This window comes from Ammospiza nelsoni, chromosome 6 (genome assembly GCF_027579445.1).
Source record: "Ammospiza nelsoni isolate bAmmNel1 chromosome 6, bAmmNel1.pri, whole genome shotgun sequence".
Lineage (NCBI taxonomy): Eukaryota > Metazoa > Chordata > Aves > Passeriformes > Passerellidae > Ammospiza > Ammospiza nelsoni.
The window spans coordinates 14,431,083-14,445,712 of NC_080638.1; positions in this window are offsets into that span (position 1 = coordinate 14,431,083).

Consider the following 14,630-nt stretch of genomic DNA (forward strand, 5'->3'; position numbering starts at 1 on the left):
ACTGCTTCTGGACACACATCATTGACAAGAACATGAAATTTCAGCACAGAAGAGAGACGAGGAATCAAGTGATCAATGTGTGACACACTTATAAATTCACAGAAACACCCAAGCAAACTTTTAGAAGTTACCAGTGTTACCAAACCACCATGAGGCTTCCAGAAGCTTTTTCCTATAATTGCAGTTATTTATGTGAATGTGTAGAGAACTACTTCTTCATCTCCAACCCAACACTCCTGAGACTGTGGCATATGAGTGCAGCTATACTAACAACCAAAATCTAACACTTCATCCCATCAACATGTTGTTGCCTGCATGGGGAAGGGAGAATCTAGAAAAGGAGAAAAAAAACCCATGGGAAAAGTATGAGACAGAAACATCAACATTAATATCTCTATTTGCAATTAGGAGCAGTTCCAAGAGACAGGGGTTGTTTTGTTTTGGTTGGGGCTTGGTGCTCTCTTTGTTTTTTAGCAGGATACAGACTGAACATTGACTAAGCAGAGGGATCAGAGCAAGAATTCCAGTGCTCCCTTGGCTTTACTATCCTGAATTGGCAGCAGGGAAAAAGATCAGTGTTTTCTTTAAGGTTTCTTGGCTTAGTTAATTTGCCTGTTGTGGCAGAGTGTCCCTGAAGTGGAAAAGTCTGCTGGAGGGAGAAGAAGGCACAGAAAGAAATGTGAGATTGTCTTCTTTAAAGTGAGGGAGAAGGGTTTAGCACAGCCCAGCAAAGGAGGTGCTGCTTGTATGTGCAGGGGAAATCCTTGCACCCATCTCCTCCTGAGACCAAACCATCCCACTGCTGGGCATCCTCTGGTACTTGCAGAATTAAAGATGATCCCAACAGCAGGAATCTCAACAAAGGGTAGCCATGGAAACAAGACACTCCTACCAAAAAAAACCCCAAAAACAAACCAAAAAGGCTATTCTGTACCATTAGGGGATTGCTGGTTACACCTCATTTTCTCTCACACATTTCCCCTGCAAACAATTAAGCACCTGCAGTTTTAAGATGATGTTTGCAAATGACTTGAATCCTTCAAAGCAGCCTCATCACAGATAAGCATTGGGGAAAGAGTGGAAACTCTTCCAATTGCCCAGCTCCCTCCCATGGTTGCTGGCCTGTGATCAGCACTGGCGGTAGTCTTGCAAAACAAATAAATCTTTAAACAATAAGCTACAGATTAAAAGCCTGAGAGGATCCCCTGTGACCCATCCAGAAATAAGAGCATTACAGAGAGGGCTGGAGGCTGCTGGTGCAGAAAGTTGAGTCACTGGAGACATGAGTTCATTTTTGATGCATGGGTAGAGGTGAAATGGGCTTCTGGCCCTCAGACACTTCAGGGATTTGTTCCAACTGCAGCACTTGCACTGTAGCTTTTTCCTGATGAGCCTAAGGACTGGAATAATGGGTGTCCTGTAGGCAGAAACAACTGAGCTTCAACAGCAGCACTGTGTGCAGATCTGTACTCAGTACCTGCTTTGTTTGCTGTCAGAAGCACCACGGGGTACCTGTCATCCTTGGGTTTAAACACCAACTACACAAGTGAGAGCAGTGTAATACTAAACCTGCCTGGGACCATTTCTGCCACTGACCAGTGAAAGATGTGCATTTCCCCTTCTCCTTATCTCTCTCAGACTCAGATAAAGTACGTGCATCTGCTGGCAGCCCTCCCTCCTGAGCACAGCTGTACATTCCTTGGGACATCAGAGGAATACAAGCAGCACAAGGACATGCTGCAACGGAGAGTGGGTGTGCAAAGCAAGGTGTGCTACCCCTCACCCTGAAAACTCAGAAAGGGAAAACATTGACAGTCCTTTCTTAGCTGTCCTTGATGGGGAACCAGCTCCATGCCAACATGATCAGAAAAGAAGTAGTCATTCCAAAGATCAGAGGAGTCAGTTGCCATCTTTTTGAAGCTGCTGTTGCTCCCAACAAGAGAAAACCACAATTCCTTTGGGCAGCAGGCATCCCTGTGCCAGCACCTGGCTCCCCTCAAAGGAGGAAAGGAGGAACTCAGAGCAGGAGGCCTCGAGCAGCAGTGCCTCCCTTTCCCTCACGGCACAGGCAGCGCCCTGTGCACAGCACAGCCCTTGGGGGAACCGACCGTGGCCTTCACTGCACCCTGCTCAGGGCCCCAGCTGCACTTACCGGGTCAAACAAGAGTTATTTCATTCAAAATGCAGTAATATCTCAAAACCCACTGGCTATGAAAAAAAGGACACTGCCACAAGATTCCTACCTCCTATAAGGTATTGGAGCAGTAAATCCAGGTCCTTTTCCATTAAAAACAAAGCAAAAAACAAACCCGACAAAGTAGGTGCATAAAAGGATTGTCCCCTACGGCTGACACTGAATCTAAATTAAACCAAACTGTTTTCATAATTTGAAACCTCTGGTTTCTCCATAATTACAATGTTGTGAAATGAGCAGGAACAACTAATATATACCCACAGGGAAAATTACATTTAGTGACCCTATAATGATCCAGGATGAAGAAGATGCAATAAAGGAACCCGCATCATTCACTAATGAATAAGAGCAGTAAGAAAAGAGGAAACTACACTTAATGAATGTATATAGGATTTTGATGTAGAACCTGCAGGCAAAAGTAGCCAACAGTTTTACTCCAGCAATGGTCTTAGCCATAAAACACTTCATTAGTGACAATCAACTTTCCCCATTTACAGAATGCTCAACAAAAAACTACTTTAAAAATATTTTGCCTTTACAACATGCTGTGAAGAGGTCTTAATATCTATTAAAAATGAAACATTCTGATAAAAACTACTGTAAAAAAAATTACCTGATTTTAGAGTGGCTGCTTCCATCTGCTTTTCCCTTACACTGCTGAACATCTTTCTGTTGACCATCAAAATTAAAACAACCTCACAGTGATAATGTGCTTTCTTTTATTTTTTTTCTTTGTCTAAGCTTTTATTATTATTTGTTAAGTGTTTAGAAAAAACCTTCAAAACTAAAAGCAAACCACTTACACAGGTGATTAAGGAAAATTACAGAATTACAGAATGTTAGAAGAAATTTCCCGTCCGACACACAATCTTCCCTTGTTTTCCTCACAATCCTTTGCTCCTTGCAGTTTGAGAATATCCCTGAGAGGAGGTAAAGAGAAGGCAAAAATCAGTTGAAGCCCTTATGGTATGGCTCAGTTTATGTGGTGTTAGCTGATGGCACAGCATACCATGGTCAATACATGTCTAGCACATATTACAAACACACCATCCCTTTCTCCATGAAGCCTATCTAACAATCTGCATAAGATTCAAATCACAATTTTACAGCTGGCTTTTAGTTAACAAGTGTCCTGGCTAAAGCCCAGTGTGAGGAGTCCCTTTTGGGAAAGGTGGGTTCCCTCTCACTGACATAGTTTGCACAAATTAAACTGCAATTGCACATCACATTTGCACTGCACCAACTGTGATTCATGCTCGTGCTGTGGCATGTAGAGACAAAAGCAGAGAATATGCTTTAGCCTGCTCCAGCATCATTAAAGAATGCAGTAGTCTATACAGACAAACTCTACCCTGCCTACTCAACACTCCTATCCTTCAGGATTAAATGTTTACTTGCCTCTAGAGTACAATTACATCTGGTATCAAAACTTGACACTCTATTCTAATAGCTTCATAAAATTTCTGAGAAGGGTGAGCATCATGGCAAGTCCATGAGAAACCCTTCTCCCACCTCCCAGGAGCTATGCATCCACCAGTGTTCTGAGCTGGTAGAAAACACTGATTGGTCAGAAAATAGAATTCCAAAGAATTTTCTAAAAATTCTAACTTTTAAAAATTTAGTCTTAGAAAAATTTGAATTCTTTATTAAAATAGTCTTATGTTACAAAGAGTGTTATAGGCAGCAGGCAAATAGATGATTGGCATTTTGATTGTGCATTAGAAACTCCTCACTGATAAACAAGGAGTGTAAGACGTCCTGTACAAAAGTTTCTGCCTTTCTTCTGTTCAGAGCTGCCCACAGAAGTTAATAAATACCTCAGAGACTCATTTCATCTCTCAGCAATCTGCTAGATGAAGAATTGTGAAGCCATATTCTGCAAAATCCCATTAGTTTTTGATAAACTCTTTCAGACAAACGGTAATTTTGAGTGATTCACCTGAACGAAATAATGCGCCCACACTCTCAAAATGCCATTGGGGTGAGGTCAGGCAGAGAATGAGTCTGCCAGGGTAAATGACTGCATTTGTCTCCTGTCACACTCCTTCTCTTTGGGCACAAAAAGTACTTCCCTGAGATTACAATTTGACAGAGATCGAGAAAACGGATTGATTTTTAATTTTCAGGAAATTTTCAAGAAATTTAGAGTAACAGACCTTTTTAAAAAGCTTCAGATGTTCTGAGAGTATGTGGGGCTGTGTGTGAATGGGGAAGTGCTCTCCCTGTGGGTTTTGGTGTAGGGGAACCAAGGAGCAACCTTGTTTCAGTTACATATTGCTACATTATGCACATTTGTGGAAGGAAGCGCACAGTACCTGGGTTTCAAAATACAACACAGTCCTTGGCAGAGATCCCTAACCCCCTTGGAGGAGGGCTGCTAAGCTGTAGAAACAAGCTTCTGCAAATTTGCAAGAGGTACAAGAGGTTTGTAGTAAGGATATCAGCTGAGGCCTGACCCTGAGACAGACAGGAATACCTGCTGCTCCAAGCATGGTTAACACCTGCCTGTGGATTTTGCAATGAATGCACTAGAGGAAAAGCCACCCCATTGCCCTCAGGTCCAGTCCTCCTTGTCCTGCCCCTGTGGGGAGCAACAGCCCAGCCTCTGCCAGCCCCAAACCTCTCATGCTCCAGGTTTCAAGATTCCATCTTACTCGTGTTTCCAAGAAGCTCTAACCTGGCTCTGACTGGGACGCCAGCAAACTTCCTCTTCACTTCAGACCAACTTCTAGGGAATGACAACCTTCCTTGTCTGCCTTTTCAATGATCTGATGTCCTAGTCCCAAACCTAGCACTGACAAAAGTTGAATTCACACTCAGTTACTGCAGTGCTGACATTGCAGCATGGCTGTGCATGAAGTGATGCTTGATTGCATCCCAGCAGGCCAGAGGTGGTCATCAGTCAGTTATTCCCAAGCTTAAATCCTGTTTTCATCACACAAATTCTGCATGGAAACAGCTAAGACAAGACCCATTTCTCAAAGTAGTTATGAAAATTAAGGCTTAGTGGAACTTCAGAGAGACAAGCATCTTTTGCTCAGTCACAAGCACTAGAAATAATTTTAGACATAGGAACATCAAATAGGTACAAGCAGTCAAAAATTGCATTGGATCTCCATTGGGCAATCTACAAAATCCAGCAGGATTTTGAAATGATTCCATAGAACTCCTCCATGTGACTGGCACCAATTCAACATACTTTTGAGATGACTGAACTTTCTGTGATAATCTATAATTTTAGAGCTCTATCACATTTAAGGCTGCCATGAAAAAAACATGAATAGACAAGTGATTGTAATGCCTGCATCACTTACATCACCCAGGAAAATTCTGCTCATGTGATACAGACCCACACCACAACATACCTCTGCTCCAGTGTCATTCACACCCTCCATGTAGCAGGGTTTTAGGGCAGAAACATTTCTGAATGAGCACTGCCAGGAGTTTAGTGGACAGCAACATTTCTTCAGTTGTCATTGCACTTTCAGCTCCTAATTATTCAAGTGCATTTTTAGGTCACTTTAAAAATACATCATATACTGCAAAAAACAAAAAGCCCCACTCATAATTCCAAAAACTGCAGTGTTCACACATAACACATTTTAGGCCAGCAAAGTACATATTCCCTTGCTTTGGTAAGATTTGGGCACTTTCTGGCAGAGGACAGTGCCATTAAAGGATTCCTGAACAACTTGGGATTACTAACCTTTTTCCCAAAGGTAGATATAGAATAGTATCAGAGAAAGCTGAGGAAATTACCTCCTTTAAAAGTTTATCATAATCTAATCAAGCAGGGGATTTCAAGATTCTTTGGAGGAAGATCTAACTCCACTACTCTTTACTTTTTCTATGAATACAAAGCCCTTCTGTCTTTCCTTGGTGAAGTATGTGCCAATTTGCAGATTCTCCTTAAAACAGCAAGATCTGGGAAAGCCTCTAGGCTTCCCTTGATCTGCTTGGTTTCTTTGCAACCTGAGGCAACTGCAGACTGGTGGAATATACTGAAGCACTGAATCATGGAATGGTTTGGGTTGGAAGGGACCTTTAAAAGTCATCCAGTGCAATGCACAGCCCACACCACCCTGGCAATGAGCACAAGGATTGCTGCTGCTGCTGCTGGGAGATGGGCTGGTCAGCTGGCAGGATGGCCAGAGGCTGGCATGGGTGCCCCCTGTGACACCAGTGCCAAGGTGGCACAGAAGGGAGGCCTGGCACAGTGTATTGGTGCCAGAGAAACTGTGCTGGATGTGCACCCTCCTCCGTGGGCTCCACACCATCAGCCAGATGGTCCATGGGGCTGGTGGGATCCCCATCTAAATTGGCCCCTTCTTCCTCTGTGCTTCCTGCAGCCAGGGGTCTTCTGTCCCTCCCCACAAAGAAGGGCAGCCACATGCTTTGGTCTCGGACCTCTTGGTTTCAGGCACCCTTGGAAACTGAGAGCTTTAACTCAGCCAACTGTGGGCTCACTGCCAGGGTTCCTGTGCTTTTAGAGCCCTAAAATGTGGCAGCAAGATGGCCTGTGACATCAGGACACCATGTTATGGGACACATGTGACAAACTACAGCTGTTTGGGGCCTGTGGCCTAAAAGAAGGGGGAAAGCTGAGGGTGTCTTTTCTAAGGGTTGCTCTCCTGCTGCCCCTTCCTACACCTGGGTTCCTTGGGACAAGATGGTGCCAAAGGTATTGCAGGAAGGCTGGGGTTCCCCAAAGGCATTGAAACAGATACTTGTTGCAGCCCTCTAGAAGTGGATTTGGCCCCCTGCATCCAGGGATGTGCACATGATTTAACAGGAACAGTCCAGCAAGAAGAGGAGCTTCCAAAGTACTGCCTACAAATGTCAACAGGATGATAGCATTTGCCTCCAAAAGCGGCTGTGCCTGGGCTCTGCTAAAGACAAACTGCAAAACAGAGCTAGAAAATATCATTTCACTGTAACAACCAAGGTGTTGCACAAGTCTTTTCACTCCTGGTGGCATGGGAGCAGCAGGACAAGTCTGAGAAGCCCAGATTCCAATTATCTATCCATTTCCTTTCCCTGGCTCACGGGAAAGGTGAAACACACCGGGCTGTCTCTGCTGCAGCTTTGTCCTGTTACTGCTAAACAACACATTGCTGCAGTAAAGTAGAAACATTATAAAGAAAAGCCTTATAAAATCAGGCCTGCTCTGTTAGCCTGTCATTTCTTCTAAATCAAGCTAGCATTTTGCAAGTTCCCATGTGAAAGCAATCCTGGTGTGAGCGGTTTGTTAGCACAACAATCTACTCCTGGGTGAAAAACAACCAGCGCCTTTATAAACTGTTTTTACACTGTTAGATAGTTTTCCTTTTTCTATCTATCACAAACAACCTTTCCTGCACATACACCCTGGGGATTGAGTGACCAATCAATACAGGATAATAACTTGTTAATAACCAATAAAGAAACTGGCAAGAAAGCTACTGACCAATTGGAGTCACACACGAGGTCTCTAAAACTGTATAAAAGGAGTTCTGTGAATAAAGAATTGCCTTTTTCCACTGTGAAGAAAATGGAGTTCCATGTGATTTATTCCCTTAACACATCACTTACTTGACTATTAGCTTTTGTGCATGTCAAAAACTAGTCTTGCTGTACTGAGAACTTACTGTCTTCACACAAAACTACAGCAAAATGTAAATTATATCATGGAGCTGGCAGAGCCTCTGTTCTTCAGCCTGCAGCTGATCAGAGCAAGGTGCTCACAGCCACCCAGCTCCCAGTTCTGTCTCACTGTACTCAGAGCTGGCTCTGAAATCTGTCTAAGCTCAGCTACCTGCCCATCCAGTGATGAGGAAGAAAATGGGGACTATTGACCACATTTTCAACAACAATTGAGATTTGTACAGAACTTTTCACTAGCAGATCTCAGAACACTTCACAAAGGTGGCAGCCTACCCCCACAACCATGAAACTCAGGTCCTAAGGCCATTTCCTGGAGATATGAGAAAAACTGACCAGCTCTCAGGTACCATCCATTAAATACTGCTACAAAAACCAGTCACAAGCTTTTGAAAACATGGTTGTCCCAGTTACAAACTCCAATAATTTCCAAGAAAAATACAAATGAAAAAATACATTAAAAAAAAAAAGAACAAAGGTTAAACAAGATATGCAGGTTTGTTATTTATGTGCTTTACTTGGGAAGTTAGGGACTATGCTTCCAGAAATAAAAGTTTGTATTTGTTAGGGCTTGTATCTTCATGCTTTACAACAACACATGAGGAATTGGTTGGAACACACACAATTCCTGATTTTTCACTTAATTAAGAAATGCATTCCATAGTCTCACACAATCTGTATTTTCCATAAATATTACGTTTGACAGATTACCTGATAAATGTCTTCATGTGCTCTGAGCACCTGCCTGCTGCAAGAGCAGGTTTCTGTGGTGTTTCTAAGGTAACATTCCTGTTTATTAAGGCTGGATATAGTAGCACTGCTGAACTTGTACATCTGAGAGTGCAAGTGAGAACAGGCGTAGGAAAAAAACACCTGCTCTTACTTATGGATCAGGCATCCAAACCTTGCAATAATTGCTTCTCTTAGTAATGATGCATTAACATAGTGTTACATGCTGAAAACACAAGCACCAAACTATCAGGTCAAACACATTAAAGTTTTAATAGCTTCTTTTCTTTCAACTTTAAAAGGAAGTTTGATATGGCATTAAAAAAATCCCACTTAAGAATCTAAGGCAATTCCTGATAAACCTGAGTAAAAGGTGAATCTGTGTTTCATGATGGAAATATTTATATAAGCAAACTACAACAAAGAAAATTGGATGAACGAGAAAAGAAGGATGCTGCTACAGCAGGGTTTTTACCAGCAGGTAGGTGCCATGTGAGCAGGTAAACAGCTGCCTGAATGCAGCCTGGTAAACTGGGGAAGACTGGATTTATAGAAACTTTACAGAGGTTCATTTACAGGGGTATATTTATGGAAAGTTTATAGGGGCTTTAGGAGAGAGTGCAGTCAGCAGGACTCCTCCTGGGCACAGGTGTGGGACCTTGCAGCCAGTCTGAAGCCAGCTCTGATATGTGCTTTGCTGCATGTGCTATCAGTTACAGATTCAAGCTGCCTTCTCTTCTCCCTCAAGCTCAAGCATGGATGAGGGGATCCTTGGAGATGGCAAGACTTCAAGACCTCACTCCTTCTCCTCAGAAAAATAATTCATGTCAATGTGGAAGTAATTGTTAGGAGACAGTGAGCACTCTCACTTTCTAAATGGTGACAACACCAGCTGCATAAACCAAATAAACTGGGTCACTTGCCTTCCAGGTTGGTATCAAATCTGGGCATCACACACAAGAACTTGAGTGGATCATTTCAAGTTGCAGTTTTCAGATATTAGAGTACTGTAAACAAGCAGAGATGGTGCTTAAGATCAAACAGACTGAAGCCCAGAGCATAACTCCCATCTGGTACAGAGAACTGTGCATTTGGGCTCTTGACAAGATGCCTGATGATGTAGAACAGCCTCCTACAGACAGGAACAGCCTGGAAGGTCTCAGAGCATGGGGTAATGCCTCATGCAGGCAGCTACTTCTCTGCATGAGGGAGTAAAGACAGAGCTTAGCTCGTGGCTGAATTGAAGCTCAGACACCCACCTGGAGATCAGCTTTGATCTGCTCTGACCTGTTGCCATTCAGGTACTGCTAGTCTAGGCTTGGTTTTGGGCAGGAATGAAGCTGTTGCCAGGTCCTGGTCCAGGTGCACATCCCACAGACACTTACACTGTGCAGGTGCTGGCAGCCACGGTGCCAGTGAGGCACAGGTTTGTGGCCTGGGTCACAACTTCAGGTCCCATCAGGAGGAAAACTGCACCAAGTTCGAGCCCAGCCCAAAGACTACTGAATGTGCAAAGCAGATCCCACCTAAAAACATGCACTGCATTATTAAAAGAGATGAACCCAGTGGGTTTTCAGTACCCACAGGTCCCACAGAGCTCTGCCACAAGTTAGGACACCTCTGAGGTGAAAATTCTACCATCCCAAATTTGAAGGGGCTTACATAGGCTTGTCACCCACAATTCCTGGCCTCAAAAAGAATCTCCTGCTAAATGGTGCATGCTTCTGCACATGAACAACCCTTTCATCACTTTTAGTCATAGCTCAGAGGAAAGTGGTCCACTAACACCACTGAATTCAATGGATATTTAAAAAAAGACAGAATCTCATGTGAAAAACAATTAAAATTAGGGATGCCTATGCAACACATCATGGTAGTTTTGCACCGATCATGTAGAGATCACGGTGAGGGAAAAATACTTAAAATCAAGGAAGGAAAAACCAAAAGGACATGGGGAATTCCATCTGAGTGAAATTTTTACAAAGTAATAAAATATTTACCTATAGCTTAATAAAAACACAGCAGAAATAATTGTTTATTCTTGTGTCTAAATATTAATGATAGAAGTTATTCAGAAAGATCAGATTAAGAAGTCATCACTGCATTTTGAAATTCATCTCCAAACGTAGGACATAACTAAAATCAGAAGCATGATAAAATTCTTACAACTCTTTCTGGTACTGTGAGACCTTAGAAAAAGAAGAGATCACATTTTTAGTGAGAAGATGTAGTGTGACCATCTGCTGTGGCAGACTTTGATCAGCTATTACAGGAAAGACCTGAAACATCATCAAACCTGAAAACCACTGTGAATAAGATGCAGGAACAGTGAGACCCACTAACACTGCTTCTGAGCTAGGGCCAGGATAACAATAAGCTCAGTATGTTCTGCTTCTCCTAAATGAAATTTCAGCAAAAGAAAGAGCAAAATAGGCACTTACAAGCAATAGAAACTGCAGATCTTGTACCTGTCTAAAGTAACTGGTTTAGACAAGTATAAAATGGCTACATTTTATCTACATAAAATATTTGTACTTTATAATCAAACTATAAAATACCTACAATCTATAGCTGGAAGAATTATGCTCATCTTTCAAAACAAAAGAAATCACATTTTGGTAGCAATTCCATTCTACTCTTAACAATTGTGGATCACTGATGAAAAAAAAAATTATACAAAGAATTTAGAAAAGGTTAAAATCACAAGTTACAGAATATATACCAAAAAAATTCCAAAGAAATATCTAGTGAAATACAGTGGTTACTTTATGACTTTGCTCAAACAGAAAATGGCCTAGGTTAGTATCACAAGTGTACAGGCAAAGTTACAGCTAGAATTTCTTATATTACACCTACATCCCTTTCTTAGTGAATTCATTTTCATGTCTCTCAAATGGGAGATCCTCCCTAGGCCAGCTGTGCACAGCCAAATCCATCTCACTGTGCTTTAGAAAAGCAAAATCTCTAGAGACAAGGCAGTGTTTGAACAGATGTACTGTATTAGTAATCTGAGCTGTGAATTGGTGTGCACTGCTTACACTTAGCTAGGCAACCTAAAAATATACAAAAACCAATGGAAAGTGACCCCAAGAGTGGGCCAAAATTACTCCCTACTGCTTATATGACAAAATTTGCAGCACACCCCTGCACCAGATCCTTTACTTTCTTCCTTAACACTTAAAAAAAAGGCATAAACAGTCTCTTGAAAAATTATCAGTTGCAAGACAGCACCCCCTGGTGTAACAACACAAGAAAACTTTGAAGAATTTATAAAATGCTTTAAATTGGTGTTGGGATGCTGCTCAATTAGGATTAAGTGACTGAGTGTTTCAGCTGCAGCTTTGTGCCAGAAAGCACACAACAGAGAGCAAACACCTCACACAAGGCTTCACATTTCTCAGAGGTGCACAAAGTTGCCTTTACAGAACCACTTACAAACCTTTCTGAAGGCCAGTGTACAAATTAAGTCCCTCTGTGGCCTGATTTATAATTTATTTTATTTTACACTACCTATAAAGTTTCTATAAATTCAGTCTCCCTATTCCTGTTTTGTTAGGATGAGCCCCAAGTCTTATTTGACTCTCAAATAAGAGCTGTCCACATCTGTCTGTCCTCAGGTAAACATTCCTGCTTCTCATGTTAGCATCTAAGTAATAAATACATAAAAAAACATAAATACAAATCCTCATGAGGCCCTGAATAAATAAACCTGGCTGTGATTCCTTGCAGCAGGGACACCAGGAGCAGGGGCATAGTACAAACTGGCTTCCTGCTATTCTAACACTGCATCCTGCAATGACTTTCTAAAACTTTTAATGGAAAAGCAGCAAGCTTTTTTGCTCCATTTACTCCTCCTGATAATTTATTCTTGTTCTTATAGAAGTTTCTGAAATCAGAGCAGTGGAATAACACTCCCTTACCCCTAGCACAGCAACACACACATGCAAGTTTCTGAAATCAGAGCAGTGGAATAACACTCCCTTAACCATAGCACATGCAATACACACTCCTGTGCAGAAAACAGGGTATAGCAACTTCTGATATCAAGTTTGGAACAATTCAGAGCCACAGCTGTACACCAGCTTTTACTGCAGTGAAAAAGCTGCAAGTGGCTCCTGAAGAATGATGGTCTGTGGAAGATATTCCTTTGTATGCACAAGACCAGAAGCAATTTGATATCTGAGCTGCTGAGCAAAATCTTAGCCAGAACACAAGAGGATGGATGTATAAAAAAAGGGAATTTCATCTCTGAAGCAAAGACATGAAACACATATCTAACATTTTCAGTGTTCAGGCTACTGAAAAAATGCATGCCACCAAGGAAAATGTTTGTACAAAACCAATTCTGCAGAAGAGGTACTGGAAGGCATGGCAGGTGGAAAATGAATCCCAAAGTCATGGCAGCTCCTGCTACACAAATGTTTCCATGTCCTTCCATAAAATCCTGACAGCAAAAAATATCCCAAACAAAATTATGTTCCCCTCCCAGCTGACTAAGAGCCACTTGAAATATGCATGACTGCACGTGCCAGGATGTTTTTCTATTCTCCAGTGAGGAGAGCAGATTGTGACTGAAGCATGGCTTGGATAACACACACTGGAAGTCATTCTCCTTCTCCAAAAACATCCTTTCCTTGGCTGTGGTCAGCAAATTCATCCCATCCAAACCAGTCAGTGCCCACAGAGCTATGATTCAGTCTCTGTTAGTGTCTTACAACTCACAGTGTCTTCATGAAGAGATGAAACCATCCATTGGACTCCTAGGATTTTCTTTTACCTTGGTTTGGCTTTAAGTGACTGCAGAATGAGATCCCCCACACTCACCTCAGAGCAGCACACTGATATCCATGGAATTTCCCAGGAGATCCCATACAACATACTCCTATTGCTTTTCTCCCATCAGCACTCTCACCCCCAAATGATGAAGTATTGAGCAGTTAAGATCAGAATTTGATTATCTCTACATCCTTGTGAATCTGGAGTAACTCCCCAGAAAGGAATATGGCTGCTGTGAGATCATGCAGAGACATAAGGACAATATCAAAGCAGTCCTGCACACTCAGAGCTTCAGCTCTTGCTGCTATCATGTTATTCACAAGCTAGAGCTTTCACTAAAGAACGAAACAATGGCAGAACCAAACAGGGATTTCAAAACATGAAAAATAAATAGGTCATTCAGCAAAACTATGCTCAGGTTTTGCATTGCACTTCTAGGGCCATCCTTTAGCCAGATAAAATACTGTAGCCCTAACTATTTCATTTCAGAATTTACGTGTGTGCTCCTTGTGCTTATTCAGAATGAAAAAAAAGGTATTTTCATCGCTGAGGCCTGAAATGTTTTGGGAATCAGCTACATGGAGTATTTTCTTCTGTCCTTCTGGAGTAGGTCACAGCTGTGGAAATCCAGCAGCAGGACTTTCAGCCAACTGGAAGAGCACTGCTGGCTCTGGACACTCTTCTGTAGAAGCAATTGCTCGCAACAGTTTAATAAATTCAGAATTAATGCTGAATAGATACAGCAGACAGTATTTTCACTCTATGGTTATATGCTTTTATCCACTGCTAATGTGCATAAGATTTAGAAGCCAAATGGTGTTAACTCACTTCAACATCCTGACCTGACCTTCACTCACAAGTCTTTCTTTTCAACATAGCTCAATTCATTGCAAGTTCACAATGAGTCTGAATCTTTCCTTCCTGAGCTCACACACATGGCCAAAGGCTGCATTCACTGAAAAACTGCTTATGCTGCTACAGCTTCAATGCTGCACTTGGCTGTCTTTTTCACAGTAACTGAAAAATAAGAACACCACCAGCAATGTTATGTTACTCAGGATAACACTGCTAGGAAAGCACTTCAGAAACAAAGTTTAAGGTTCTACAACTTGCTGGAAAGAGCTGAATTTTGCCAGTCTCTTTTTTGATACTACAAGCTTGTCTGTGCCAAGTTATTACATTACCATCTAGAATATGCAGCCTTTAATTTAGCTGGCAAATTTATATTCTCCTAGGTATACCAGAGTATTTTAAGAATTATGATCACACATTCACATATTCAGGCCTAGTC